This window comes from Leucoraja erinacea, chromosome 27 (genome assembly GCF_028641065.1).
Source record: "Leucoraja erinacea ecotype New England chromosome 27, Leri_hhj_1, whole genome shotgun sequence".
Taxonomy (NCBI): domain Eukaryota; kingdom Metazoa; phylum Chordata; class Chondrichthyes; order Rajiformes; family Rajidae; genus Leucoraja; species Leucoraja erinaceus.
The window spans coordinates 9,108,456-9,135,853 of NC_073403.1; the positions used below are offsets into that span (position 1 = coordinate 9,108,456).

The window sequence follows — 27,398 nt, forward strand, 5'->3', positions numbered from 1 at the left end:
CACCCTTTGTGTGAAAAACATACCCCTCAGATTCCTATTAAATCTTTTGCCCTTCACCTTAAACTTATGTCCTCTGCTCCTCGATTCACTTACTCTGGGCAAAAGACTCAACCATATCTATTCAAATCATGATTTTATACACCTCTATTAGATCATCCCTCAGCCTCCTGGGCTCCATGAAATAGTCCCAGCCTACTCAATCTCTCCCTATAGCTCTGGCCCTCTCGTCCTGGCAACATCCTAATAAATCTTCATTGTACCCTTTCCAGTTTGATGACATCTTTCCTATAACATGGTGCCCAGTTCTGAACACAATACTCTGAATGCGGCCTCACCAACTTCTTATTCAACTGCAACATGACCTCCCAACTTCTATATTCACCCGACCCGCTGAGTTACTCCAGCACTCTGAAACATCACAGAACAGGGCAAGATTAGCAAGTTTGCTGATGATACAGAAGTGAGTGGTTTTGCAGATAGTGAAGATGGTTGTGAAAGATTGCAGCAGGATTTGGATCAATTAGCCAGGTGGGCAGAGGAATGGTTGATGGTTGCATGGTTCCTTGAAGTGTCGCAGGTATATCAGGTGGTCAAAAAGTATTTTGGCACTTTGGCCCTCATCAGTCAGAGTATTGAGTATAGAAGCTGGGAGGTCATGTTGCAGTTGTATAAGACGTTGGTGAGACCGCATTTAGAATGTTGTGTTCAGTTCTGGGCACCATGTTATAGGAAAGATGTCAAAGTGAAAATAGTACAGAGATCCCCATCCTGGATCAGTCCAATCAGGGTTTTGTCATCCACAAACTTGAGAAGCTTGACAAAGGTGTCTGTGGAGGTGCAGTCATTTGGTATGATGTGGTGATTGGAGTGGGGTGGGTGTAGAAGGGCCCAGTCTTTGCAGACTAAGGTCGGGCTGTGAGTGGGTGTGAAGTGGTTGGGTGGGGTGGTAAAGGTTCCACTCTTTTCATACTGGAGTCTTGCCTTAAGTAGGTGTGAAGTGGTGAATGGGAAGGAGAGGGTGCAGGGTCCATTCTTTGCAGACTGGGGTCTGACTGTGTTTGTTGGGGAGGGGGTACCAGGGTTACGTTTCTGATTTTCAAACCTGCAGTAATACTCATTGAGGTTGTTCGCCAGCTGACGATTGTCCAAAGAGCGGGGGACTTTCCTCTTATAGCTGGTGATTTCTTGCATGCCCATGAAGAAGAATCACTAGCTGAGAACTTGCTCCTCAACTTCTCAGAGTATCTTTCCTTGGCAGCTCTGATTCCTCTTCTCAGCGCTTTATCGATTAGGCTATTAGGAGGTGGCAGGGATCCCATTAAAATGCGGGTGTCAGTATTGTTATCGGGGTGTTTGCGTATTGTTCCCATATGGCGGAGGCTCTTACCTTAGCAATCTCACTCAAGATAATCCCCCTCTCTCTCTCCCCCCTCTCACATCCCGCCTCTTTCTTGGCGGGGGGGGCGAAGATGGTGGCGCGGGGCCCAGCGGGGGGGGGGGGGGGGGGGTGGGTGAAGGTGGCGTGGGCCCCATGGAGGTGGCGGGGAACCAGCGGGGGTGGCGTGGGCCCAGCGGGGGTCAGCGGGGGTGGGTGGACCCAGCAGTGGCCAGCAGGGGTGGCATCAGCGGGGTGGCATAAGTCCAGCGGGGGTGGCGTGGGCGGGGGTCAGCGGGGGTGGCGTGGGCCAGCGGAGGTGGCGGGGTCAGCGGGGGGGGTGCGTGGGGGGGGAAGATGGCTTGGGCCCCAGCGGCGGGGGGAGGCGAGGGGAGCGGGCTCCACCGCAGCGTCGACTTGTGTTGGAGTTACAGCCGTTGGGTTCAGATTCAGTCACTCCCGTCCGGGGACGAGAGAACAGAGAACTGGCCGTTTCCAAAGTGGAAACGTTGATATTTTTGTTTTCGATTTTTTTTTTTTTTGGTGACTTTTTTCTTAAGGGGAAAAAAAGGGGGGTGCGGTCGCGCCCAACGCACCCCCCCCCCCCCCCCCCCCCCCCTTCGGACAGCCATGCATAAGGCTTGGCTGATGTCTATAACAGTTTTATTCTTGTCTCTCAGTCTCATAATAGCTTCTTTGACTTTCATTGGCACAATTTTGGTCGTCATGTTGATAAACCACAATAAAAGTTTCCAAAGGTGATGGAAAGACTGGAGGAAAGACTAGGTGCTGAGAGCTCTATTGTACCTGCATTAAGGAGGCAATTAAACACACCTGAGCAATTACAAACACTTGTGAAGCCATGTATGCCCCAAACATTATGGTGCCCTGAAATGGGGGGGACTATATATAAACTGAGCTGTAATTTCTACATGATTAAACCAAAATGCATAAAAATGGCCTTTATTCAAATCTGACAATGTGCACTTTAACCACCTGTGATTTTTTTAAATTACAAAATTCAAATTGTAGTGTACAGAGGCAAATAAAAAAATGATGGGTCTTTGTCCCAAACATTATGGAGGGCACTGTAACATATTGATACAATCTCATTGGTTTCATTGTTCTCCTTGGGAAAGGAAAATTGCTGTTCCTATATTATTTGTGCTCATTTCAGTCCGAAATAACCTCTGCCTTATTGTGAGACTATAATCCCTCTTCAGCCAAAAGTGCATTTCTTCCACACCCACACTATCAAACCCTTCAAAACTCTAAACAATAGAGGATTGGCATTTGCAATGTCAACCTCCCCCCAGATCTGCTGAGCCCTCTCTGGAGAAGAAGAATCGGTAACATTTTGTTAGTTTAGTTTAGTGGCCCACCGAATCCACGCCTACCAACGATCCCCGCACAATTCCACCATGCTGCACACGCTAGGGACAATTTTATATTGATACCAAGCCAATTGACTTACAAACCTGTACGTCTTCGGAGTGTGGGAGGAAACCGAACATCTCGGAGAAAACCCATGCAGGTCACGGGGAGAACGTACAAACTCAGGATCAGGATCGAACCCGGGTCTCTGGCGCTGTAAGGCAGCAACTATACTGCTGCGCCACCGTGCCGCCCCACTCATATTCCCACTTATTTTGTCACCAGCAACCCTGGAAATATAATTTAAACTGAGTGGCAGTGCATTAGTCACTATCTGGCAACCCAAGAAAGACTTACTTACTCCAACTCTTTGCAATCGATATGTTAACACACTCTCAATTCAGACTGATATTATTGGCTTCACTTCATCTATCTAACTTAGTTTAGTAACCTCCTAAGCAGACGTTTGTTGAGAGCTTTCTGATAATCTAAATTAAATCACATTCATTCATGCCCTCCCACCTCATCTACTACATTAAGTACATCCCCAAGAAACCCCGACAAATTAGTGAACCATTTCCTTTTAGACCCTTGCACTATGTTGTCTCTCCTCACGTTATTTTTTTTTGCATTTCAACAGCTTTTTTTCCTGCTCTTAGCAGAACATTATGCGGGCCTCTCTAAAGTAAAGATGTATTCCTGATCCTCCAATCTACCCTGTTGCGACCCTTGCACTTTTTTGGATGCACTTTCTCTGTAGCCGTAACATCGTATTGTGTGATCTGTCTATTTTCTCTTATTGCACTACCTATTGTACCCACGTATGGTTTGATTGTCCGCGCATACAGTATGATTTGCCTGGATAGCACGCAGAACAGGCGGTTTTTGCTGTATCTTGGTACAGGTGACAATGATAAACAAATACCAACACAATTCCAAATGATAAGCAGGGCTTCCAATATCTCCATAGTCACCTCTTCCAAAATACTGGGATAGATCATTAGCTCCTTGAATTTTTCAGGTTTCAGACTCATTAGTGTATCTCTTTTACATCCTCGTTGTTTACTCAACCGTGTTTCTTCCGTGTTTCTGAGATTTTTTTCTGTTTTCGTCCATGAAGATAGGCAGGCAACGTTTATTAGGTAATTTGTCATTTCACTTATTCCCTTTACAAATACTACCTTGTCTGCCGTTCCTTCTCCTGCTTTTATGCATCTGCTTTTTTGTTTCTCTCTACCCTAACATTTTATTTTACTTTACCAAAATCATGACCATTCTTGAATTCTGAAATAGTTCCAATCCTCAGGCTTCCTGCTTTTTCTGGCAAATTTATGAATCATTCCCTCAGATGTAATAATATATTTAATGTTGCCTATAATCCTTGGTTGGAACGTTTTCCCTGTGCTGTTTTTTTTTTTTTTGCCTTAAAAGAATATATATTTCCTTCAAGATATGTGTTAGTTTTTTTTTAATTTGCCTAATATTTTTAATTGTTGAATTTAATTAGGGAGCATGCTGCCTTTTGTTTTAACTTCCTAATTATTTTGCTTAGTGAACACGCAACTGGTCCCCAAACACTGAAGACGGCCCATCTGAAATGCAAATTCTCCCTGTGACCACACAGGTTTCCTCCGGCTCCCTCCCAAATTCCAAAGGCCTGTGGGTTTGTAGGTTATCTGGCCTCCGTAAATTGTCCCCAGCGTGTAGGGAGTGGATGTGAAAGTGGGATAATATAGAACCAGTGTGCATGGGTCAGTGTGGCCTCGGTGGCCCATAGGGCCTGTTGCCATGCCGTTTCTCTAAATTAAACTAAGCTCAACTAAAGAGTAGACACAAAAAGCTGGATGAATTTAAATCGACCACACTTGGCAGCTGCAAGAATGGTGAGCATTTGATAGATCTGCACGCATTTTCACCAGTTCAATTTAGCTCCACCCCCACCCTAGTCCTCGTGCTAAAGTCACCATTTGCATTACTTTGTTATCACCTCGTTCCCCAGCCAACAACGGACCATTGTGGGCTCCACCATTTCTGAGTTATCAATGCAGAGAAGGAATTGGTCTGAAGAAGGGTCTCGACCCGAAACGTCACTCACTCCTTCTCTCCAGAGATGCTGCCTGTCCCGCTGAGTTACTCCAGCTTTTTGTGTCTTATCTTCGGTTTAAATCAGCATCTGCAGTTTCTTCTTACACATTTCAACTAAAGAGAAGCTTGATTTTATGCATGCTCTGATTGTTGGTCTTCCTGATCTAATCTGCATGTTAGGGAAGGCTTGTTTTGGCCTTGGTTTTGGTTGTGTTAACAGCCATTCGGTGAGAAAGAGCTTCTACCCGACTCAAAGCCATATCATACATTCAGGAAAACACATAAAATGAGCTTTTCTTACATGTGGACTGAAGCGAAATAAGTCTCAGAATTAAGATGTCAATGTGGTCTGGTCTATAGGTACAAAATATGTTGCCCACATTGTCCAAGCCAAGGCCCACTGGAAACCTCTTGGGGTTTCACAGGGAAGAATATTAATATTAATAAATCCAATTAATGGAGATATTAAAGCTACTTGTGATGTTGGTGTGGCTTGGTTGGCAAGGCTCTCTCTGAATCTGGAAATGCTAGGATCTAGCAGCATTAAAAAGGAAGCTTGTAATCAGGGCCAAACATTGGGACATGAGTGAAAGTGTGTCGTTACTGTCATCTTTCCAGTTAAACCAAGATCTTATCTGCCTTCTCACGGCAAGTGGTTCCAAAACCTCTAGTCTAGGCTGTCATTTGAAGATGATGGAATCCTTTTGGTATTGTGGCCAAAATCCCTCTCAGAGAAAACCGTCACAAAGAGATTGTTGAGTCATCCATTCATTTGTGGTTTATGAGACCTTGCCTTGCTGTGTGCAATTTGGCTGCTGTGCTTGGCTCTGTAACAGTAATATTACTTTATAACTAACTGCATGTGTGCAGGGGGGCTTTGATACTAAAGATACAACGAACGGCCATTTAAATAGGACTTCTAGCTACTTTTCGAATGCGGGTTGCAGAAAATATACCAGCACAAAAGTCACCGCGATTTTGACCTTCATACCACAATCTGCATGGAGATCTGGTTGAGGTTGTGGATGAATTTTAATCAACCACGCTTGGCAGCTGCAAGAATGGTGAGCATTTGATAGATCTGCATGCATTTTCACTAGTTCAATTCAGCTCCACCCCCACCCTAGTCCTCTTGCTAATGTCACCATTTGCATTTCTTCGTTATCACCTCGTTCCCCAGCCAACAACGGACCATTGTGGGCTCCACCATTTCTGAGTCATCAATGCAGGTTCCGCTTTGTCCTGTACCTTCCCATACCTCCTGTGTTCCCCTCTCCCTGACTCTGAGTCTGATCCGAAATGTCGCCTATCCTTTCTCTCCAGAGATGCATTTCTGTCCATTTTCTGCTCCATCTCCTGCTTCAATGCATCTATCACTGCTGTAGTGGCATGTTTCTAGGTATAAGGAATCCCTGCCTGGCTCAGCTGGGAATCGCATTGGGATTCTAGGGTTATTTTAACAGCCAACAGTAAAGGTTGTGGGGTCGGTTCGGAGACCCTTGCAAAGTAAGATAGGTCTACAGGGAATATCTGGCCCTCTCCTTCCCAATTGTGCAATGATCTCAATTTGAATGTCTAGATGTTTCTTGATCACACATGGTATAGTTTTCTTGCAGCATGAATACTTTGTTTTTGCATTATCATAGCCTAGTTTGCTGGAAATAACTTTTTTTCTTGTATATTTATAATTGTTGTTGCGTATAAAGTTGCAGCATGTAATAATTCCATCGCTCCATAGATGCTGCCTCACCTGCTGAGTTTCTCCAGCATTTTTTGTCTACCTTCGATTTTTCCAGCATCTGCAGTTCCTTGTTAAACGTAATAATTCCATTGCTCCTTTTCACATCTGCGGCATATGCCAAACAAACACCCTTCTTGTTACTGGTGCAAAGCATATAATGCTGCTGAACAAGGATCTCGACCCGAAACATCACCTATTCTCCAGTTATGCTGTCTGGCCCGTTGAGTTACTGTAGCAATGTTACAAAATATTGAGATTTTAAAAATCAAGTCTGTAATTTATCCCATCAGATAAAGCATAAAAATGAGTTTAATTTGACACCTAATTCACTTTCATATCTTCAGTATTAAAAAAGTTATGGCCATTTTCATACTCGGAAATCAGCATCTTGTTCCCTATTGCTTTTTCATTGACTTAACACAAAAGCTGTGATCGAGAACAGTCAAAAGCCCATAACTTTCTTAAAAATTAAGAGAACTGAAAGAAATTTTCAGTTATTATAGATTGAAGCATTCTGAAACAAATATGAAACAATCTTTAAGTAAGATGACTTGAAATTAAAGCATATAATTAGTTAGTTACCTAATTGTAGCTAATTACAAAATTCAATTATTAGATCTAAACATTCATTTCTTAAGAATAGATTAACATTTTTAAATAGCCTAAGTGTCCAAATAACATTCACACAAGAATTCACAATATAACATAATTTTTAAATCTCATTGTCATGGGTTTATAGGCCAAATGGAAGGAATTTAATGTAAATTAATGGCCATTTAAATCAGCTTGCGAGTGGGGTTTTCTGGAACGCTATCAATTGGAATTTTTTTTTTGAATTGCGGTTGCGGTGGATTTAAACTCGTATCGGCAGCAAAAACACTGCTGGTTCGTTCGGGGAGAAAAAATCACCTTTTCGTTACTTAAAATGTGAATTAAATGCATCTTAAGAAACACTTTTATACATAAAAATAAACTACTTTCTTTTACCTGTCCCCTACGTAAAATCCATCCCCGTTGTCGGCGTTGACGGCTTCAGATGCTGATTTTAAAATCACTCAAGCGAATAACTTGTCGGGCGAATTAAAAAAAAACAAAGAAAAAACGGCCGTTGGAACGATTCCTCAGCCAAAACCTGCGCTCCAACAAAATATAATCCAGGAGTGAGAAAACCGCGTTTTAACCCCGCCCCCCCCCAAACGCGCCAAAATCGTGCACACGGCCAGTGGCAGAATTGCAGCGCCGCTGAAGGTAAGTATTGTAACATACCTAGTTACTGCAGCATTTTGTGTCTATCTTTAATGAATTTACAAAAAACTGCTGGGTTAGTGCAATTAGTGTAAATAAGCCCTTTCCAGAATATGACCTCTTCGCTGCCGTGAATTTGTATGAATCCGTACTTTATGCCTATCAGAATGAAATGAAACCCATTAGCCATTTGCTATACAGATCCTATCGTGAAATGCTTTCAACTAACAAAAGCCTAAGAGCTGAATGATTGGGTGACTGCAACTTCAGAAATTCAGCAATTGTTAACAGTGGAAGAATAACGGGTAGGCCATTTAGATGAGGAAAAACCTTTTCACCCAGAGAGTTGTGAATCTGTGGAATTTTCTGCCACAGAACGCAGTGGAGGCCAATTCACTGGCTGTTTTCAAGAGAGAGTTAGGTATAGCTCTTCGGGCTAACGGAATCAAGGGATATGGGAGAAAACAGGTCAGCCATGATCATATTGAATGGAGGTTCTGGCTTGAAGGGCCGAATGGCCTACTCCTGCACCTATTTTCTATATTTTCCATGTTTCTATCTATTAGATCTAAAGTTTGCCAAGGCTTTTACCTTTGAAATAATTAAGTCCAATATTTATTATACTCTAGTCTGCTCATTTCCATTTTGGTCGTACATGCAACTTTGAGTTGTATTTTAAATAGTGCCAAACTTGAAGCCATGTTGCCAAGGAATAAAAATGCACATAACATTTTACAATCCATCTGCCCAATGCCTAACAGATTTGTAAGCAGTGTTATCATCCAAGTTCTTATTTTAACTGTTGTCCTGAGGATAATAATGATGAAAATTGTTGGAGCTGTCACATTAAATGAAAATCTCAAAAATAAATTAATGTGAACCCGAGATACAGATGCACGGGCGAGACTTGAACTTGCTTTATTATTCGGACAGGGCACGGGCCATTTTGAGCCTAGTCCGCCATCTAGCCTGTTCACCACATCCTGTGATTCTTACGGTGTCTTAAAAAAAAATCAATTTCAGATTTAAATCCATGAAATTCGGTGAGATAGAGATTACATTATTTGCAGAGATACCTTCAAACACGATGGACAATGATAGAGGCAGATGGGAATATTAGACAATAGGTGCAGGAGTAGGCCATTCGGCCCTTTGAGCCAGCACCGCCATGCACTATGATCATGGCTGATTATCCACAATCAGTACCCCGTTCCTGCCTTCTCCCCGTATCCCTTGACTCCGCTATCTTTAAGAGCTCTATCTAACTCTCTCTTGAAAATATCCAGTGAATTGGCCCCCACTGCCCTCTGTGGCAGAGAATTCCACAGATTCACAACTCTCTGGGTGAAGAGGTTTTTCCTCATCTCAGTCCTAAATGGCCTACCCCTTATTCTTAAACTGTGGCTCCTGGTTCTCGACTCCCTCAACATTGGGAACATTTTTCCTGCACCTAGCCTGTCCAAACCTTTAAGAATGTTATATGTTTCTGTACGATCCCTTCTAAATTCTAAATTCCTGTGCAGTGGGGTTTCAGCAGATATTGTGGAATTCTGCAGTCTGTGGAATTCTCTGCCTCAGTGGGCGGTGGAGGCAGATTATCTGGATGCTTTCAAGAGAGAGCTAGATAGGGCTCTTAAAAATAGCGGAGTCAGGGGATATGGGGAGAAGGCAGGAACAGGGTACTGATTGGGGATGATCAGTCATGATCACATTGAATGGCAGTGCTGGCTTGAAGGGCAAAATGGCCTACTCCTGCACCTATTGTCTATATTGATCAAATATTGGTCCCCTGTTTCTGAACACAACAGGGAACTAAAACTTTGTGAAGAAAGCATGGGGCATCACATGATTCTCCATGCCATTCTCACTTGTGGTCCATTAAACACTTTTTAACCAATCTCACTGAATTCTCTGGGATATTTCCACTCTGACAATTGTGCACAAGGGCTCAAACTCGACCAATATTGGCCTATATTTGATACTCAACCAATGTAGTCGGACCATCGCTCTGTTCTTTGTGGAATCTTGCCGTGTGCTAATCGCCATCTATGCTTCCCACACATCTTTGTGGAGTACACGTCCAATCATCACAGGTTGTAACTAGCTTTAGTAGACCATTAGGGTCATAAAAAGTGTTCAATAAAGGCAAGCCTTTGTATGATAAGTTTACTCAATTCGTTTTGAAGTTTTCATGGGATTCTGTCTTGAAATGTCAACACAACTCACTTTTCTTTCCATTCACTGTCAATAAATCACTTTATCACTTAATCACATAGAAGTTACCATTGACAGAATAATTTGTTTAAATATAAGAGGGCACAGAGGTAGAGTTGCTGCTTTACAGCGCCAGAGACCCGGGTTCCTGACGACGGGTGCTGTCCATATGGACTTTCTACGTTCTCCCTGTGACCACATGGGTTTTCTCTGGGTGCAACAGTTTCTTCCCACACTCCAAAGATGTACAGGTTTGGAGGTTAATTGGCTTTGGTAAAAATTGTAAATTGACCCTAGTGTGCAAGATAGTGCAAGTGTATGGAATGATCACTGGTCTGGATGGACTTGTTGAGCTGAAAGACCTGAAGGAGTTGTAAAATCACTTCCCTCTGGAAGGCGACTCCGGACTGTCAAAGCTTTCCACAGCCAGACATAAAAGCAGCTGTTGAATAGCTCTACTCAATAACCAAAAATCTGTAGCCTCCTTTTGCTCTGGTATTTTATTTAATTTACATGTTTAGTCAATAATGTTTTATTATTAATGTTCAATGTTTTATGTGTCATTCCTAACTGTCACTGTATGAAATGTTGCCACTTGCGGGCGGAGCACCAAGGCAAATTCCTTGTATGTGAATACTTGGCCAATAAACTTATTCATTCATTCTGTGTTGTATCACTGAAGGCTAAAGGTCTCATTGAGCGGTTAAGCATAGCAAAAGTCTGTCAAAGGAGAAATGCAGTTTTAAGTTAAACTTCTATTTGGTAAAATTCTTTGCACTTTTGAGTTTGAGCTCTTGTGCACATGATTGTGCCTTGATTGATAGAGTGGAAATGTCCCGGAGAAATCTGTGATCTTAGTTAACAAGTGTTAAGTGGAACACAAGTCAGAATGGCATGAGGAAGCATGTGAGGCCCTGTACTTTCTTCACAATGCTTTAGTTCACTGTTGAGTTTGTAAACAGGGGTCCAAAGGAGAAAGTGTTTTTTTTTATGCTACACTGCAAAGTGAGATATGTTCTACCTTGTGAATGTGAAATGCTCGTTACCAGGAAACGGATTTTGTGGAATCATAAATGTCAATGTGTGCAGAGAGCGATACATTTACAAAAGTAGGTTTTTGTTACATGGTTTTTTTTTAATTACAGGAGGGTACTGTGACAGCTTCGGAAAGGAGAAGGAAAACTCAGAAATCTGGAGCCATGAGGTACATTTGGGTTTTCATGTGGTCTCTGTGTGTTCTATTTAAAGGGGAATTGAATCAAAAAAGACTGCACTTTTCCAAAATGGACACAACCTATTCTATTACACTTTCCTCTCAGTCCTTGGTTTAAAATGACTCCTGTTCCCTTCCATTCCAGAGAAATTGAATAAGGCAACATTTCAAATTAATTATCATTTGGCATCGTTTTGATGCTGAGTTTCAAATGAGTACCATTGTATGTGGGGATTGCACAGTGGGTGCAGCTGGTAGAGCTGCTGCCTCACGACACCAGAGATCCGGGTTCAGTCCTGACCTAGGGTGCTGTCTGCGTGGAGTTTGCATGTTCAGTCTGGCTGTGACGGCGTGGATCTCCTCCGGGTGCTCCGGTTTCCTCCCACATCCCAAAGACGTGCGGGTTTGTACTCTTAAGGGCCTGTCCCACTTTCTCGACCTGATTCACGACCTTTTTTACTCGTGGACATTTTTCATCAGGCTAGAAAAACGCCCTGAACTACTTGATGCCACGAGTACCTACGACTAGCATCACGGCAACCTACCTACGACCTCGTGACGACCATGCTGCGAGTATGAGTCAAGGGCAAACTCGGCAGAGGTCGTGAATTAGGTGGTGAAAGTGGGGCAGGCCCTTTAGTTGGCCTCTGTAAATTGCTCTCTGGAGTGTAGCGAATATATATGTAAAAGTAGGATAGCATAGAACTCGATGGACATGGGCAAGGTCTGCAGTGTGCTGAGAAAATTCATACCAGGGTAGGTTAATCAAGCAGAAAATAAAAATTCTTAGTGTTTGAACGTGGCGTCCTTGGTTTGCAAGGTTGCATGGGTGATGGATGGTCAGCGCGAGGGCTGAATAAGCCAGAGGGTCTGTTTCTAAGCTGTATCTGTCAGTCCATCAACTTGAAATTCCTAATGTTAAGCTGCTGTTACTTTGAGAATGTCCTGGGTTAATTTCACTCTTCCCAGGGGTACGTTGATGCATTGGTTAAATAACTCTGCTAGTGATCTAGGCCCTGAACTCATCCTCGTGGGATCTTTGTTCAAATTTCACCGCGGCTGCTGCGGATTTCAAATTAAATGCATTGAGCAAAAGTAAGCTGGTGGAAACTATTGGATATCTCACAGTAGAAAACGATCTAACTCGGTAGACACAAAATGCTGGAGTAACTCAGCGGAACAGGCAGAGATGCTGCCTGTCCCGCTGAGTTACTCCAGCATCTTGTGCCTGCCTTCGATTTAAACCAGCATCAGCAGTTCTTTCCTTCATAACTTATTCAGTAATAGCCTTTAAGAAAATCTGCTACCGTTACCCATTGCCTGCCTTCTATGTGACTCCAGACCGTCCGTGTAATGGTTTATACTCATTGAAATGACCCATCGAGGCACCCGGATATCGGAACACAGCGCGCCACGGTGGCGCAGTGCTGCTGGCTTACAGTGCCAGAGACCCGGGTTCGATCCTGACTATGGAGTTTGTACGTTTTCCCGGTGACCGCGTGGGTTTACTGCGGGTGCTCAGGTTTCCTCCTACATTTCAAAGGCCTGCAGGTTTATAGATTAATTGGCTTGTGTGAATTGTCCACCGTTTGTAAGGTTGTGAAACCAGGATTTAGTACGAGTGTACGGGTGATCATTGGTCGGCACAGACTCGGTGGGCTGAAGGGCCTGGTTCCACGGTGTATCTCTACAACTAAACTAAGACTAACTTTGTTCTCCTCCTTTGAGGCCACGAGGAATGAGAAACAAATAGTCAATGATGTTCTTGTCCAACGACTGAGAAAAACTGTATTTCATCAGTACATCGCTGGTATTGTTTGACTATGTAACCAGAGAGATGCTTTTGAAATGAATAGTGCAATACATTGTTCTTGCCTCCACAGCAATGAAGCATGGGGTTTGGGAAAGGGAATGGATAAGGGTTACTATCACTCTACTATTGACAGGATCTGGGCCTCTCAATGGAATGACCCTCAACATTTCTCTCTGTTGCATACAATTTTGGATTTTAACAATATAAATTTGAGATGGGTGAGGTGTGGCCTAGACACAAATGAGCTGCAGATGGTTGAATGGACGATGCACAGAGTCTCTTGCCCAGAGTAGCGCGGACCAGAAGGCATAGGTTTGAGATGAAGGGGAAAAGATTTAATTGGAATCTGAGGGGTAACTTTTTCACACAAAGGGTGGTGGGTGTATTGAACGATCTGCCGGTGGAGGTATATTGAGGCAGCGACTTTCGGCCCACCGGGTCCGCGATGACCAGCGATCCCCGCATATTAACGCTATCCTACACACACTAGGGACAATTTTCACATTTACCAAGCCAATTTACCAAAATACCTGTACGTCTTTGGAGTGTGGGAGGAAACCCACGGGGAGAACGTACAAACTCCGTACAGGATCGAACCCGGGTCTCCGGCACTGCAGGTGTTGTAAGGCAGCAACTCTACCGCTCCGCCGTCGTGCTGTATAATCTTCGGTTTCCTCAGGGATGGATTCTACGTGACGGGATACATTCCCAAATATTCAAGTTTCAAGAAGTGTCAACCAACAAAGGAAATTTCATCCCGAGAACAGATATTTCTCTCATGTTATCAGAGTAGCTCGGTGTCATATGACTCGATTGATTCCTTATTGACCCAGAACTGAGACTTGTTATTCGACAAATAAAAGCACAAAACCTCCAGCACTCTGTGTGTAAGTAGGTCTCTTGACAAGTTTGTGTGTGGATGAAGGCTGCAATTGCCCCCTAACAAGGGTCATGCTTATCATTTCATACCCACATGGTATACTAGGTGGAGTAGTGGAACCAAGGATGGGGTAACGGTGATTAAATAACCCTTGGCTAGAAGTTTGAACAAACCTTTTCTTGATAGCTGAATCTAGAGACCATTGACGTCAAGGTTCATTGAGGTCAGTTTATTGTCACATGTACCATGCTCGTGTCTGAAGAAGGGTTTCGGCCCGAAACGTTGCCTATCTCCTTCGCTCCATAGATGCTGCTGCAGCCGCTGAGTTTCTCCAGCATTTTTGTGTACCTTCGATTTTCCAGCATCTGCAGTTCCTTCTTAAACACAGTGAAATTTGAGTTTCACACAGTGGTGGGTGTGTGGAATGAGCTGCCAGAGGAGGTAGTTGAGGCAGAGACTATCACAACATTTAAAGAACAATTTGACAGGTTTAGAGGGATTATAATATGGGCCAAATGCAGGCAGGTGGATATAGTGTAGTTGGGACATGTTGGCCGGTGTGGCCAAGTTGGGCTGAAGGACCTGTTTCCATGCTGTATCACTGGATATGACTGATGTCTGTGGGTTGGTGTGGGTCAAATTTTATATTGCTGGAGATTGTTGATAGTATATCCCACCCCACAACCAACTCGTCCCATACTAACACCTCATCGCTCTCTGCTAGTCTCTCCGCTCTTTCCTACTTCCAACTGTCACAAAAGACACAAAGGAAGCAGGCACATTAAGCAAATTCATTAATAGTATTTCCTCAGAAGATTGAAGAGATTTGATATGTCACCAAATACTCTATCGAGCCTCTACAGGTATACGGTGGAGAGTATGCTGAATGGATGCATTGTGACCTGAACGCACAAGAATGAAGGGAATGTGGCGGCATCTGGTGGCAAACCACGGGCACAACGAACCCTCGGCTCTGGAGGGTGGCGTCTCGGTGTGGGAAGCGCTAGTCACGGGGTTTGTACCTGAGGTGGTATTTAAGGCCGGACAACGCCCGTGAGCTTTGAGCAGTAGGGAGCTGTATCGTACGCGATAAAACGCTTCTCGTGCACACAACTTGTGCCCGCTTAGTTTTTGGCTGGACTCCTGCGAGCCCCCTTTACAGGAATTCCATTGTTCTATTCCAGATCCTCATAACAATAAATCACCTGTCACTCTTTGATACTCTTTGACTTGTTGAGAATTTCTATTAAAATAATAATAAAATAATAATAATAATAATAATATCTTTTTATTGTCATTGCACATAAGTGCAACGAGATTTGGGTTTGCAGCTTCCATCCGATGTCATAATAACTAATTGAATAACTAAAAAAGATACATGGTTTGTGAAAATAACATTACAGCAGTAAAACAGTTCAAACAGACTAAAGTGCAGATGTGTCTGTGTGACGTGACCATCCGAGGGAGACAGTCCAGGGGGGGTGGGGGGGACTCAGCAGGGCCGGTTCAGAGCCGCTATAGCTCTGGGAATGAAGCTGTTCCTGAGTCTGGAGGTTTGGGTGTAGAAGGCCTTGTAACGTCTGCCGGAGGGAAGTAATTCGAACAGTCCATTACAAGGGTGTGAGGAGTCTTTATGGATGCTGACGGCCTTCTTGAGGCACCGTGTGTGGTAGATGCCCTCCAAGGCTTAACAACACTTAAGGAAGATATTTGGCCCATTGGGTACATGTAATCTACAGGACCAATCCCAGTAGACCCATTCTTTCCTCACCCCCTTTCCCTGTACCCATCCCTGTAACATTGATGGGGCATCTTGGTTGACATGGATGAATTGGGCCAAAGGGGCTGTTTCCGTACTGTTTTACTGTGTGACACTTAGTCCATGTTGTCCATCAACTCCCCCTTGACTCTACTTGGTCACCAGTCCACTATAAGGGGCACTTCACCTGATTGCAAGGCTTTGCGCTGGAACTACAACCCTGGAACTGTGAGACTGCACTAACTGAGGAATTATATTAATGAGGAAAATAATCAAATATCCTTTCAATTCCTGTCACTGTGCTAGGTTCCTCATCCCTAGTTAATCCCATGGTAGTTGAACAAGGAGGATAACGTGTGCCCCAGAAATATTGGCATTTGCCAGACTCTGAGAAGATTTCATTCTATACATATGTTTAAAATGTAAGGATTTACCTGGAGAAAGGGGATGTGGAGGATGGTAGTGAATCTGTGGAATTCATTGCCACAGATGGCAGTGGAGGCCAAGCCTTTGGGCTGACAGGTTCTTGATTGGTAAGGTTGTCTATGGTTATTGGGGGAAGGCAGGAGAATGGAGTTGAGGGGGAAAGATAGATCAGCCTTGATTGAATGGCGGAGTAGACTCAATGGGCCGAATGGATTAATTCTGCTCCTATGAATTATGAATTTACTATGTTTTTCTCTAGGTAAAGGGTACCCGATTTTGCAACATGCTCAAAGCTCTTATCCTCCCCTGTTATTCTTTGGTACAATTAGGCTGAGCAGAGTTAGCAGCATGCTTTTTAGCTTTCATTACTTATCAAAGTACATGAAGCCAAACTGCTTTTAGTCAGCCCACTCTGTAATTGTCCCGTACTGTACATCAGTGTCTTCACACCATTTCACAATGGGAACTTGGCCGAGCCTTAGCTCCAGTTGATCTCCAGTCATCTCATGTATCCCCTTGCAAGGCATGCTGCGTGACATAGCAGGGTCTAACCAGAAAAACAGCAACGTAAGATCGACACAAAATGCTGGAGTAACTCAGCGGGACAGGCAGCAGCTCCGGATGGAAGGAATGGATGAGATCACAAGGGATCTCTTATTCCCTTATTCCCTTAATTCTCCCTTATCCCTAACCAGTCTAAAGAAGGGTCTCAACCTGAAATGTCCCCCATTCCTTCTCTCCAGACATGCTGCCTGTCCCACTGAATTACTCCAGCATTTTGTGTCTATATTTGGTGTAAACGAGCGTCTGCAGTTCCTTCCTGCACAAGACAGGAACCTAAATGTTTACAGGGAAAGAGGAATGACATCCCTCTCTGCTGTCTCCCCTTCACTGAGAATCGGTGAAAATATCTATTTTCGGCAGGATTTCGGGAGCTGCTAGGCAGCTGTGAAATGACAATATCTTTCCATCCGTTGAAACCATGAACGCCCAGGCTTGCAAAGGACACCGTGCACATATGATAATGAAATGTTCCGGCAACCCGACTTCTTGAAAGGGTATTTCGTGTGCAAGACTGCGATGATTAGTTGCCCCTTATAAGGAATTTTCTCTCAAAAGATAGACACAGAATGCTGGAGTGTCTCAGCCGGTCAGGGAGCATCTCTGGAGAAAAAGAATAGGGTGAGATTTTGTGTCATAACCCTTCTTCAGACTGAGTAGCGCTAGAGGGGGGTGGGGGGGGGGAGAGGAAATACTCTGGAGGTGAGAAAAATGTTGTTGTATTCTTTGTCGAAGTTGAACGAATGGACCTGTGAAGCAACTGAGATTTGTCCAGGCAAGTTTAGATTAGTTTTGGGTTTGTTTAAAGATACAGTGCGGAAACAGGCCCTTTGGCCCACCGAGCCTGTGCACTGGCACTATGCTACACTCTAGGGACAATTTTACGATTTTTAATGAAGCCAATTAACTTACAAACCTGTACATGTTTGGAGTGTGGGAGGAAACCAGAGCACACAGGGGAAAGTCACAGGGAGAACGTACCAACTCCGTACAGACAGCACTCCGAAGTCAGGATCGAACCCGGGCCTATGGCGCTGAGGGCAGCAACTGTACCACTGTGCTGCCCCAGTGCCCTACACTGTCACATGACACATCGCATGCGCAGGCAGATGTGAGCTTTCAAGGTTTCAGGGTCAGTTTATTTTCACATGTACCAGTTAAGGTACAGTAACATTTGAGTTACCATGCAGCCATACTAAGTGAAAAGCAACAAGACACACAACCACATAAAAGTTAACATGAAAATCCATCACAGTGGATTCCACATTCCTCACTGTGATGGAAGGCAATAAAGTTCAATCTTAATTTCCTCTTTGTTCTCCCGCGGTCGGGGCAGTCAAACCATCCGCAGTCGGGGCGGTTGAAACTCTCTCCGCGGCATGGAGCTCCTGAGTCGGCCTCTTCTTACCAGAGACCGCGGGCTTCATGATGTTGAAGTCCACAGGCCCCGCGATTGGACCTTTGATTCAGTGGGGACGGAGATATTACACGGGAAAAAATCGCATCTCCGTCGAGGTAAGAGATTGAAAAAAATGTTTCCCTCAACCCCCCAACCCCCCACATAAAACAAACCAAGGAACACTAACACATACTAAAGCAACACAAAGAAGAAAGGACAGACAGACTGTTGGCGAGGCAGCCACTGCTGGTGATGCAACTTTCCTCCACTGCTTCAGAATACAAGAGAGAAAGACAAAGCACAGATTTACAGTATTTTGTGCCTCTCAGGAGCTGAGGGACTTCTCAAAGCACTCTGCAGCTGGCCGCTTAGTTTAGATTGGCAGTCTTTGTTGCAATGGAGAGAACATATTAGCTAATTTGCAAGCAGCAAGATCTCACAATGTGATAAATGGACAGATGTTCTGTGGCAAATGTGCCGTTTGTTGTAAAATAATTCATAGCCAATTGTGGTGGCTGGATTCATGCTGTGGTTTATAACCTGGTTCGTCGGGAGACGTGATCTTGGCCTCTTCCTTCCAGGCTAACATTAGCATTGTGCGTGTTCTCAGCCAATGTAGAGGATCAAGTGTGTAGGAAGGAACTGCAGATGTTGGTTTACACCGAAGACAGACACAGAAGGCTGGAGTAACTCAGCGTCCCAACATAGAAGGAATGGGTGACGCTTCAGGTCGAGACCCTTCTTCAGACTGAGAGTCAGGGGAGAGGAAGACTTGGAGATGTGGACGGGTAAGGTGTGAAAACAAGATATCAAAGGGGAAGAAGCTCAAGGGGAGTGTAGAAAAAGATCAAGAATATCAAGTGCTGTGCAGACTCATTTCACATGGTTATTAAGGCTGACTTTAACTTGTGTTAGCTACTGCATGGACCAAAGAAGCCTACTGAAAGTCAAAGAGTCGAGGGTGTTAAAATTGGCATGTGTTCAGTATTGTGTTCAGTTTTGGTCACCAAGCTATAGGCAAGATGTTGGCAAGCAGGAAAGGGTGCAGAGAAGATTTACGAGGATGTTGCCCGGGCGCGAGGGCCTGGGCTACAGGGAGAGGTTGAGCAGGTTGGGACCTTACTCTTTGGAGCGCAGGAGGATGAGTGGTGATCTTACAGAGGTGGATGAGATCATGAGAGGAATAGATAAGGGAAGTGCGCAGTCTTTTACCCAGAGTAGGGGAATAAAGAACCAGAGGACATGGGTTTAAGGTACGGGTGGAAAAGGTGTAAAGGAATCTGAGGGCAACATTTTCACACAGAGGTTGGTAGGTGTGTGGATATGTGCTAGTTCGGCATGTACCATCTCAACGTTTAAAAACATTTGGCCAGGTACATGGATGGGACAGGTTTAGAGGGATATGGGTCAAACGCAGGCAGGTGGGACTAGTGTAAATGGGACATGTTGGTTGTTCTGGGCAAGTTGGGCTGAAGGGCTTGTTTCCACACATTGTAACACTCCATGGCTCACCTGATATTTGCCCCAACGTGCCTTTAAATGGCTACATCCGTTCAAAGTGTTCCCTGGTGCCATGTTTCATTGGACGTGCCTTTCCTTTAACCCGTCCTCTCTCCCTCTAGTGATCCCGTTCGCAGGGACCCACTGCCTTTGTCCAAGTGAGCCGGCACTTCAGGATTCAGTCAGTGCCCCTCTCCGTCAATTTGGCAAATTCCAATCCTACTGCCCCCTACCTCTCCCTCACTCCCAGTTTTCCCCATTTGCAAACAGCCCCAGGCTTCATCTTCACATTTCATCTTCAGTGTGTGTATTGCAGCAGGACTTGTTCATTGTTTACATATCTTCACGTAGCTCTCCTTTTACTTCCTATTCTAATTTTTCCCCTTCAGAAACCAGGCCTTTTTTTTTTCTTCTCTCTCTCTCCCAGTTTTCTTAGCATGTTTAGCTTGTTCTTTGCTCTGGGGTGGGGAGGGTGTGAATCTGTGTGAGTGTGTTGGCAGGCGAGATGGTGTGCAAAAGAGACGGTGAATCTGGATTCAGTGCAGGCCGGTTTTATAGTTGGGAAGGCAGCCGACTTCCATCCACCCCCCCCCCCCCCCCCCCCCCCCCCCCCCCCCCTCCCAGCTGCAGAAGAGGGCCTCTTCCTTGGAACAGTTCATTGTGTCTGAATCCCATGCCAAAACCAAGCTGAACTGTGGCTCTGGGCGGAATAGTCAACTGAATCGTAGTTTTCATCTGCTCGGGGAAAATATTCAGCCTGTTGCCCTTCACACCCACAAACTGAGGTACACGGGCTTCGCTCAGCATGGGCTGAACTAAAGCAGGGGGTATATCTTTAGGATCGCAACATTAAACTTAAGTGGCAGTGAGCAGTGACTGGAAGGAAAACTTGAAGGGAAAAAAAATGTTTTCGCCCTGGAATGTCAAAGTGTCTGATTTTATGGTTCACAGACTTGCACTGTGACGATATGGGCGGTATTAAAGATTAAATGAATATTCCAACTAATCTGCATGTATGTTTAGGAAGGAACTGCAGATGCTGGTTTAAATCAAAGATATCAAATAAATCAAAGAATATATAAAGATATAAAGAAAATCAAAGTGCTGAACTAACTCAGCGGGTCAGGCAGCATCTCTGGAGCAAATGGAATAGGTGACTTTTCTCCAGAGATGCTGTCTGACCTGCTGAGTTACTCCAGCTTTTTGTGTCTATAATTTGCATTTAATTCAAAATGATCAAGCGTGTGTTGCTTTAAGATTCCACATAACACATGTGTCTCAGAATTTAATTTGAAATGTGCTGTAATTTGTGGGATTTGAACCGCCTTTCATCAGACACCCTGGTGTGAACTAAAGCCCCTATTTACCCTTCAAGTAAACGTAATAATCACATGGCAATATTTCAACCGCTGCCGACTAACGATCCCCGCACATTAACACTACCCTACACACGCTCGGGACAATTTTACATTGACATCAAGCCGATTAACCTACAAGCCTGCCCGTCTTTGGATTGTGGGAGGAAACCGAAGATCTCGGAGAAAACCCACGCAGGTCACGGGGAAAAGTACAAAATCCGTACAGGCAGCACCCGTGGTCAGGATCGAACCGGGGCTCAAAGTAAGGCGGGAACTCTACCGCTGCGCCCACTATCTCTCGACTCAAACCCCTGCAGGAAATCATTATGTGATTAAAATCACATGGCAGCTTTTTATACGCTTCCTTCACAGGATGGCAGTATCTCTTTGATGGCCAGCGTTTACTGTTGGCATTTATTGTTTTCTGTGCTTGTTAGCTCGCTGTGTACTTGCAGAGCATCTCAAATTAAAATCAGGGCAATGTGGCCCATGTGGAATATTAATACAAATAGAAAATCAGTTACTGCCAATCCCAAAGGTCGCATGGATCAAAACCATGCCAAGGTTTACAGCACGGAGGCCAAAAATTAAGTTAATTTATACAGAAGACTTACCTTTCCAACGATTACCGCACATATTAAATGGAAGAATTAATAAGAGCGTTCAGTGTTTACTTCCCACTTGTGAAGCACCTTGTCACTTCCTCACAGGTCTAATAACTATATTCCCAGTGGTATCTGTTTTGATAAACTCTAGTTCCACGGTTACATAGTTTGCCTTCAAAACAAACATTCGATTAACATGAACATCTGAAGATATTTAAGGATCATTTCAATCAAAATTAACAGCTTGGGGAACAAAGTCAGCACAACAAGATGGCGGTGGTGGTAGAGTTGCTGCCTCACAGCACCATAGACCCAGGTTCAATCCTGACCACGGGTGTTGTCTGTACGGAGTATGTACGTTCTCCCTGTGACCGCGTGGGTTTACTCCAGCTGCTCCGGTTTCCCCTCACACTCCAAAGACGTACAGGTTTGTAGGTTAATCAGCATCTGTAAATTGTCCCTAATGTGTAAGATAGTGCTAGTGGATGGAGTGATCGCTGGGCGGCATGGACTCGGTGGGCCGAAGGGCCTGTTTCCACGCTGTAGCCCTAAACTAAAACTAAATACAGACTTCAGACACAGAAAATTTCACCTGTCTAAATAAATGAAAAAGTCGGAATGAATTTATAGCATTAAATGTCATCATATCTTTGGAAGGATGTTCATTTTTCCTTTATGCAGTTAATAAACGGTGTGAGGATATTTCACTTAATGCTGATTATTTGTCGATTTAAAATCATGGTCATGCAATCGCAATGATTGGCGTTTTATTCTCGAGCAATTCAAAACTACTCGGTAATCTGCTGTTAAAGAATGTTACTTGAAAACCAGTGGTTTAAATTACAAAAACAAATTCACACTAACTAGGGAAATTAGACGTTTGTGGTGTGATCTTCGATTGTAGATTTAAAGAGAAATGAGCAAGGCAGATACAAAGAAGCACTAGATATCAGACTGGGAGTCCCTGTGTTTTTGATACATATGTAATCCAGCTTCTATGGCAGGGGTCCCCAACCTTTTTCATCCCGTTTCAGATTCAGATTCAATTTTAATTGTCATTGTCAGTGTACAGTACAGAGATAACGAAATGCATTTAGCATCTCCCTGGAAGAGCGACATAGCAAATGATTTGAATAAATAATAATGTGTCCGGGGGGGGGGGGGGGTGGTGATTGGCAGTCACCGAGGTACGTTGTTGAGTAGAGTGACAGCCGCCGGGAAGAAGCTGTTCCTCGACCTGCTGGTTCGGCAACGGAGAGACCTGTAGCGCCTCCTGGATGGTAGGAGGGTAAACAGTCCATGGTTGGGGTGAGAGCAGTCCTTGGCGATGCTGAGCGCCCTCCGCAGACAACGCTTGCTTTGGACAGACTCAATGGAGGGGAGCGAGGAACCGGTGATGCGTTGGGCAATTTTACCCCTGGCAACTTTAATAGCACATCACAATGTTATTTCACATTTAATGAACAACAAATGATGAACAGATACCGGCATACCAGAACCAAACACAGTCGGTCAATGAGAACAAATATGTACAAATCCAGAATCAACAAATGTACCCCCTGGGTAGGTGAAATTTACCCTTGTTCTATGGAAAACAAAATGGGAACAAAAGTGAAGGGCTTGCCACAGAAATTGTGAAGTCTGCACTTATGTCTTATTTTTTGAGACGTTTTCCGTTGCCCTGTTTTGCTTGTCTCATGCATCATTTATCTTTTGTGTGCTGTCTGAGCCGATGCTTCCTGTGATGCTGCTGCAAGCAAAATCTTTCAGTGCATCGGTACCTGACCGTACTAGCGCGCATGGAAATGAATCCATCTCGTCTCGGCATCTGCAGTGGCATCCAGTGAAGAATTTCTGGCTGCCCCTTCGTGGGTTTTCATTCATGTGCAAGTTATCCATGCATTCCACAAGCCACTCCTGCAAAAGCAGCTGGGAGACTGTTTTGAATGTCACTCCTGCACGGTAGAGGAGGCCATATGAATCCATCTTAGGCCAGCGCTGGAAACCCAACTCAACTAAGTTAAGTTCCCTGTAGGAGATTTACTAACCCATCTCTCGCTCCTGTACTCCCAGCTCTCCCCTTGTTGCCTCGTGCACCACTTCCAACAGATCGCTCTCCTGAACTAATGTGTTAACCCCCAGTTTAGCTTAGTTTAGTTGAGTTTATTATCACGTGTACCAAGGTACAGTGAAAAGCCTTTGAGCTTTTGTTGAATGCTAACCAGCCAGAGGAAAGACAATACATGATTACAATCGAGCCATTTCCAGTCTACAGATACGTGATAAACTAAACTTCAGGAAGGGTGAACTGAGGTGCTCTGGTTGCCTCCCACACTCCAAAGACATACAGGTTAGTTGTTTACTTGGCGTTGGTAAAATTGGGCCTGTTTCTGCGCTGTATGTTCAAATTAAACTAAACTAATCATAAAAAGCTGTTTGGATTATGAAACTATCCTATTCAATTCTCTAACTATCCTGTGTTCATGCACGTAAACATGCATCATACATTTACACAAACTACACTACTTTCTTCTTCTTGAAACAAAAGAGTGATTCATATATTTAGATTATCTGCAGGATTTAACAGAGCCGTTTGTGTTAGATGTCATTTTGATCTTCCCAGAGAACATATACTGATGGATGGAGTTGACAATGGAGTTTACTGCTTGACCCAATTCAGGAGAATCTTGTGTTTCCATCTGATCAACTTTTTGGAATGTATTCATAATCATATGACTGTTCAATATTCCGATACATGTCTCTTCCAGGAAGAAATTAGTTTCTGAACACATTTCCAATTTTGCTGCCTACTTTCATAAGATTGCCTATTGTATCATAAAGTAAGTAAGTAAGTATGTTTATTGGCCAAGTATTCACATACAAGGAATTTGCCTTGGTGCTCCGCCCACAAGTAACAACATGACATACAGTGACAGTTACGAATGACTCAGAAAACACTAAACATTAATAATAATGAAACATTAATGATAAAACACCATTGATCAAGCATGTGAACCAACAAAATACCAGATCAAAGGGAGGCTACAGATTTTTGGCTGTTGAGTAGAGCAACTACTCGTGGATAAAAACTGTTTTTATGTCTGCCTGTGGCAGCTTTGACAGGCCGGAGGCGCTTTCCAGAGGGAAGTGATTCAAAGAGTTTGTGGCCAGGGTGAGAGGGGTCAGAGATGATCTTGCCAGCTCGCTTCCTGGCCCTTGCAGTGTACAGTTATGGAGGGCAGCTTGCAGCCAATAACCTTCTCTGCAATAAATAATAATAATAATAATAAATTTTATTTATGGGCGCCTTTCAAGTCTCAAGGACACCTTACAAAAATTTAGCAAGTAGAGGAAAAACATGTAAGCCGAATGAAATAAATAGTAGAGACATGACTAGTACATAAATTAAAGACAGAAATTCAGTTCAAAACACAATATGAGGCAATTCAAGCACAGATGAAAAGGCTTACTATCATTCCAACACTCGATTCCTAAATGGGTGGTGTCAACGGACAAAATGTATACTCGTGTTTCTCCTCATGACTAGAGTATTCATGTTTGTATTCCGATCTCAGCTGCTTCTTTTCCATTGCTTAATTTAGTTTAGAGATACAGCGCGGAAACACGCAGAGTCCGCGCCGACCAGCATTCCCCGCACATTAACATTACTTGACACTCAATAGGGACAATTTTACATTTATACCGAGCCAATTAACCTACAAACCTGCACATCTTTGGCATGTGTGAGGAAACCGAAGATCTCAGTGAAAACCCACGCAGGTCATGGGGAGAACGTACAAACCTCCCCCATAATATTTGTCTGAGCTATACTCGGAGAGCAGTTTTTTTTAATTGCACATAAAGTCTTCCCGAAAATTGGTTTGCACATAGCTTGAGTGGATGAGAAAGTGGCAGATGGAACATGATAGAAAAGTGAAATATTTCTCAAATAGTGAATGTTTTCGTCGAGTCTTGGGTACATAGGTCACTGAAGCATAACATGCAGGTCCAGCGATTGGAGGGGCACGTTAGCCTTTAATAGGAGAGGATTTGAATGCACGAGTAAGGAAGTCTTCTTCAAATTGTATAGGGCCTTAGTGACACCGCACCTGGACTATAGTGTGCTGTTTTTGTCTCCTTGCCAAAGAAAGGACGTATTTGTCATCTGTGGAGTACAGATTTACTTTTACGACTGAGATGAGGAAAAACCTTTTCACCCAGAGAGTTGTGAATCTGGGGAATTCTCTGCCACAGAAGGAGTGGAGGCCAATTCACTGGATGTTTTCAATAGAGAGTTAGATTTAGCTCTTCGGGCTGTAGGAATCAAAGAAAAAGCAGGAACGGGGGTACTGATTTTAGATGATCAGCCATGATCATATTGAATGGCGGCGCTGGCTCGAAGGGCCGAATGGCCTACTCCTGCACCTATTTTCTATGTTTACTAGATGGCAGGTTTACTGTCAGGAGAGTGGTTGATTAGAATGGGACTGTACGTTTTAGTGTTTGGAAGAACGAGGGGTGGTTCATAGAAATAAGGACTATTCTTAATGGGGTTGGCAGGCTTGATTAGGAAGATTGCATAGTTTAGGACCAGGGTATACAGTCACAATGAACTGCATATGCTGGAAACGTGGGTCAAACACAAAGTGCTGGAGTCAGTCAGCGGGTCAGGCAGCATCTCTGGAGGACTTGGACAGGCAACGTTTCAGGTCAGGACCCTTCTTCAGACTGAAGAATCCAGATATGTTGCCTGACCCACAGAGTTACACCAGCACTAATGCACAGAGTTACACCAGTTCTGTACATCATTTTAGAATAAGGGAGGACATTTGTAAGAGATGTCAAGAAATTGCTGCATTAGAGCATGTGAGCCTTTCCAGTTCTTTACTGCTTAGGGCAAAATGATCCAAATAAATTTCAAATTAGCAGCAAAATAAAAATATGAATTTGATTTGGATGTGACCCACTTTTTAATAATTTACTAGATGGCATTTGTTTCTGTGTAGAATAGGCCGATCAACAAACACATAGGTTTCAGTTAAAATATTTGCATTTATTATTCAGACTAAGACACGACTAGCGGGATTTGAGGGGAGTGGGTGGGAGTAGGTCCATGTAAAGTGAGTTGATTTATCTAAATTTGATTATAATTTGCTTATTCAATGCAGATGAATCAGATGAAGAACTAGCCAATATTTAATTTGCAAATACAGACTTCATGGGCATTATTGTTCTGAAGAGATATTAATCTGATACAGAGCGAATGTTATGCTCTATATTATACAGGTGCACAACCTTTTATCCGAAAGCCTTGGGACCAGACACTTTTCGTAATTCAGAATTTGTCGGTCTTCGGAATGGAAATTTTTTTGCGTAGATTTTAATGGCTGGCTCAGTGGTAGAGTGTTCGGCTCATATCCGCAAGGTCGTGAGTTTGCGCCTCGATCCCGGCAGTTACTCGGTCGCGAGCTTGAGTCTTCAATGTGTTTTTTTTTGCAGAATAAATGTTTGTATGAAATGCAGTGTAGGAGAGGTGTACTGACTGTGTGGGCAGAACTTTGGAAGTGATTGCCCAGCAGTCTAAAAAGCCGCTGTGTCTCCCTGTCCCTGGGATAGCAGGGGGCGATCAAACAGCACAATACTCCCCTCCCCCTCCAACTCCAGAGGAATCCGCTCCCCGATGGGCCGCTACGGCGACAAGTGGCAGTTTGCTCACAGCCCGAGCTGCGCCTCCTCATCCGCCACCCCAAGAACACCTTGCACACCATCAGCTTCTGCCCCTACGTGTTCCTCTGGAGTTGGAGCGGGGCTGGGCTGGAGTTGCTGTTGGCTGTGGGTCTCTGAGATCTC

The 27,398-nt window shown here is 44.0% G+C and overlaps 1 protein-coding gene across 2 annotated transcripts in view; it reads left to right on the forward strand.

The window, feature by feature from the left end:
- LOC129710183 (thyroid hormone receptor alpha) overlaps positions 1 to 27,398 on the forward strand; it is a 383,361-nt gene that overhangs the window by 118,680 nt on the left and 237,283 nt on the right. Inside the window, exon 2 of one of the 2 annotated variants that reach the window (XM_055656977.1) lies at positions 11,180 to 11,238. The gene's annotated coding sequence lies outside the window, so the exon portion shown is untranslated. Of the gene's footprint in view, positions 1 to 10,608; positions 11,239 to 27,398 lie in introns of those variants that run through there. The other variant, XM_055656978.1, reaches the window with a different exon arrangement.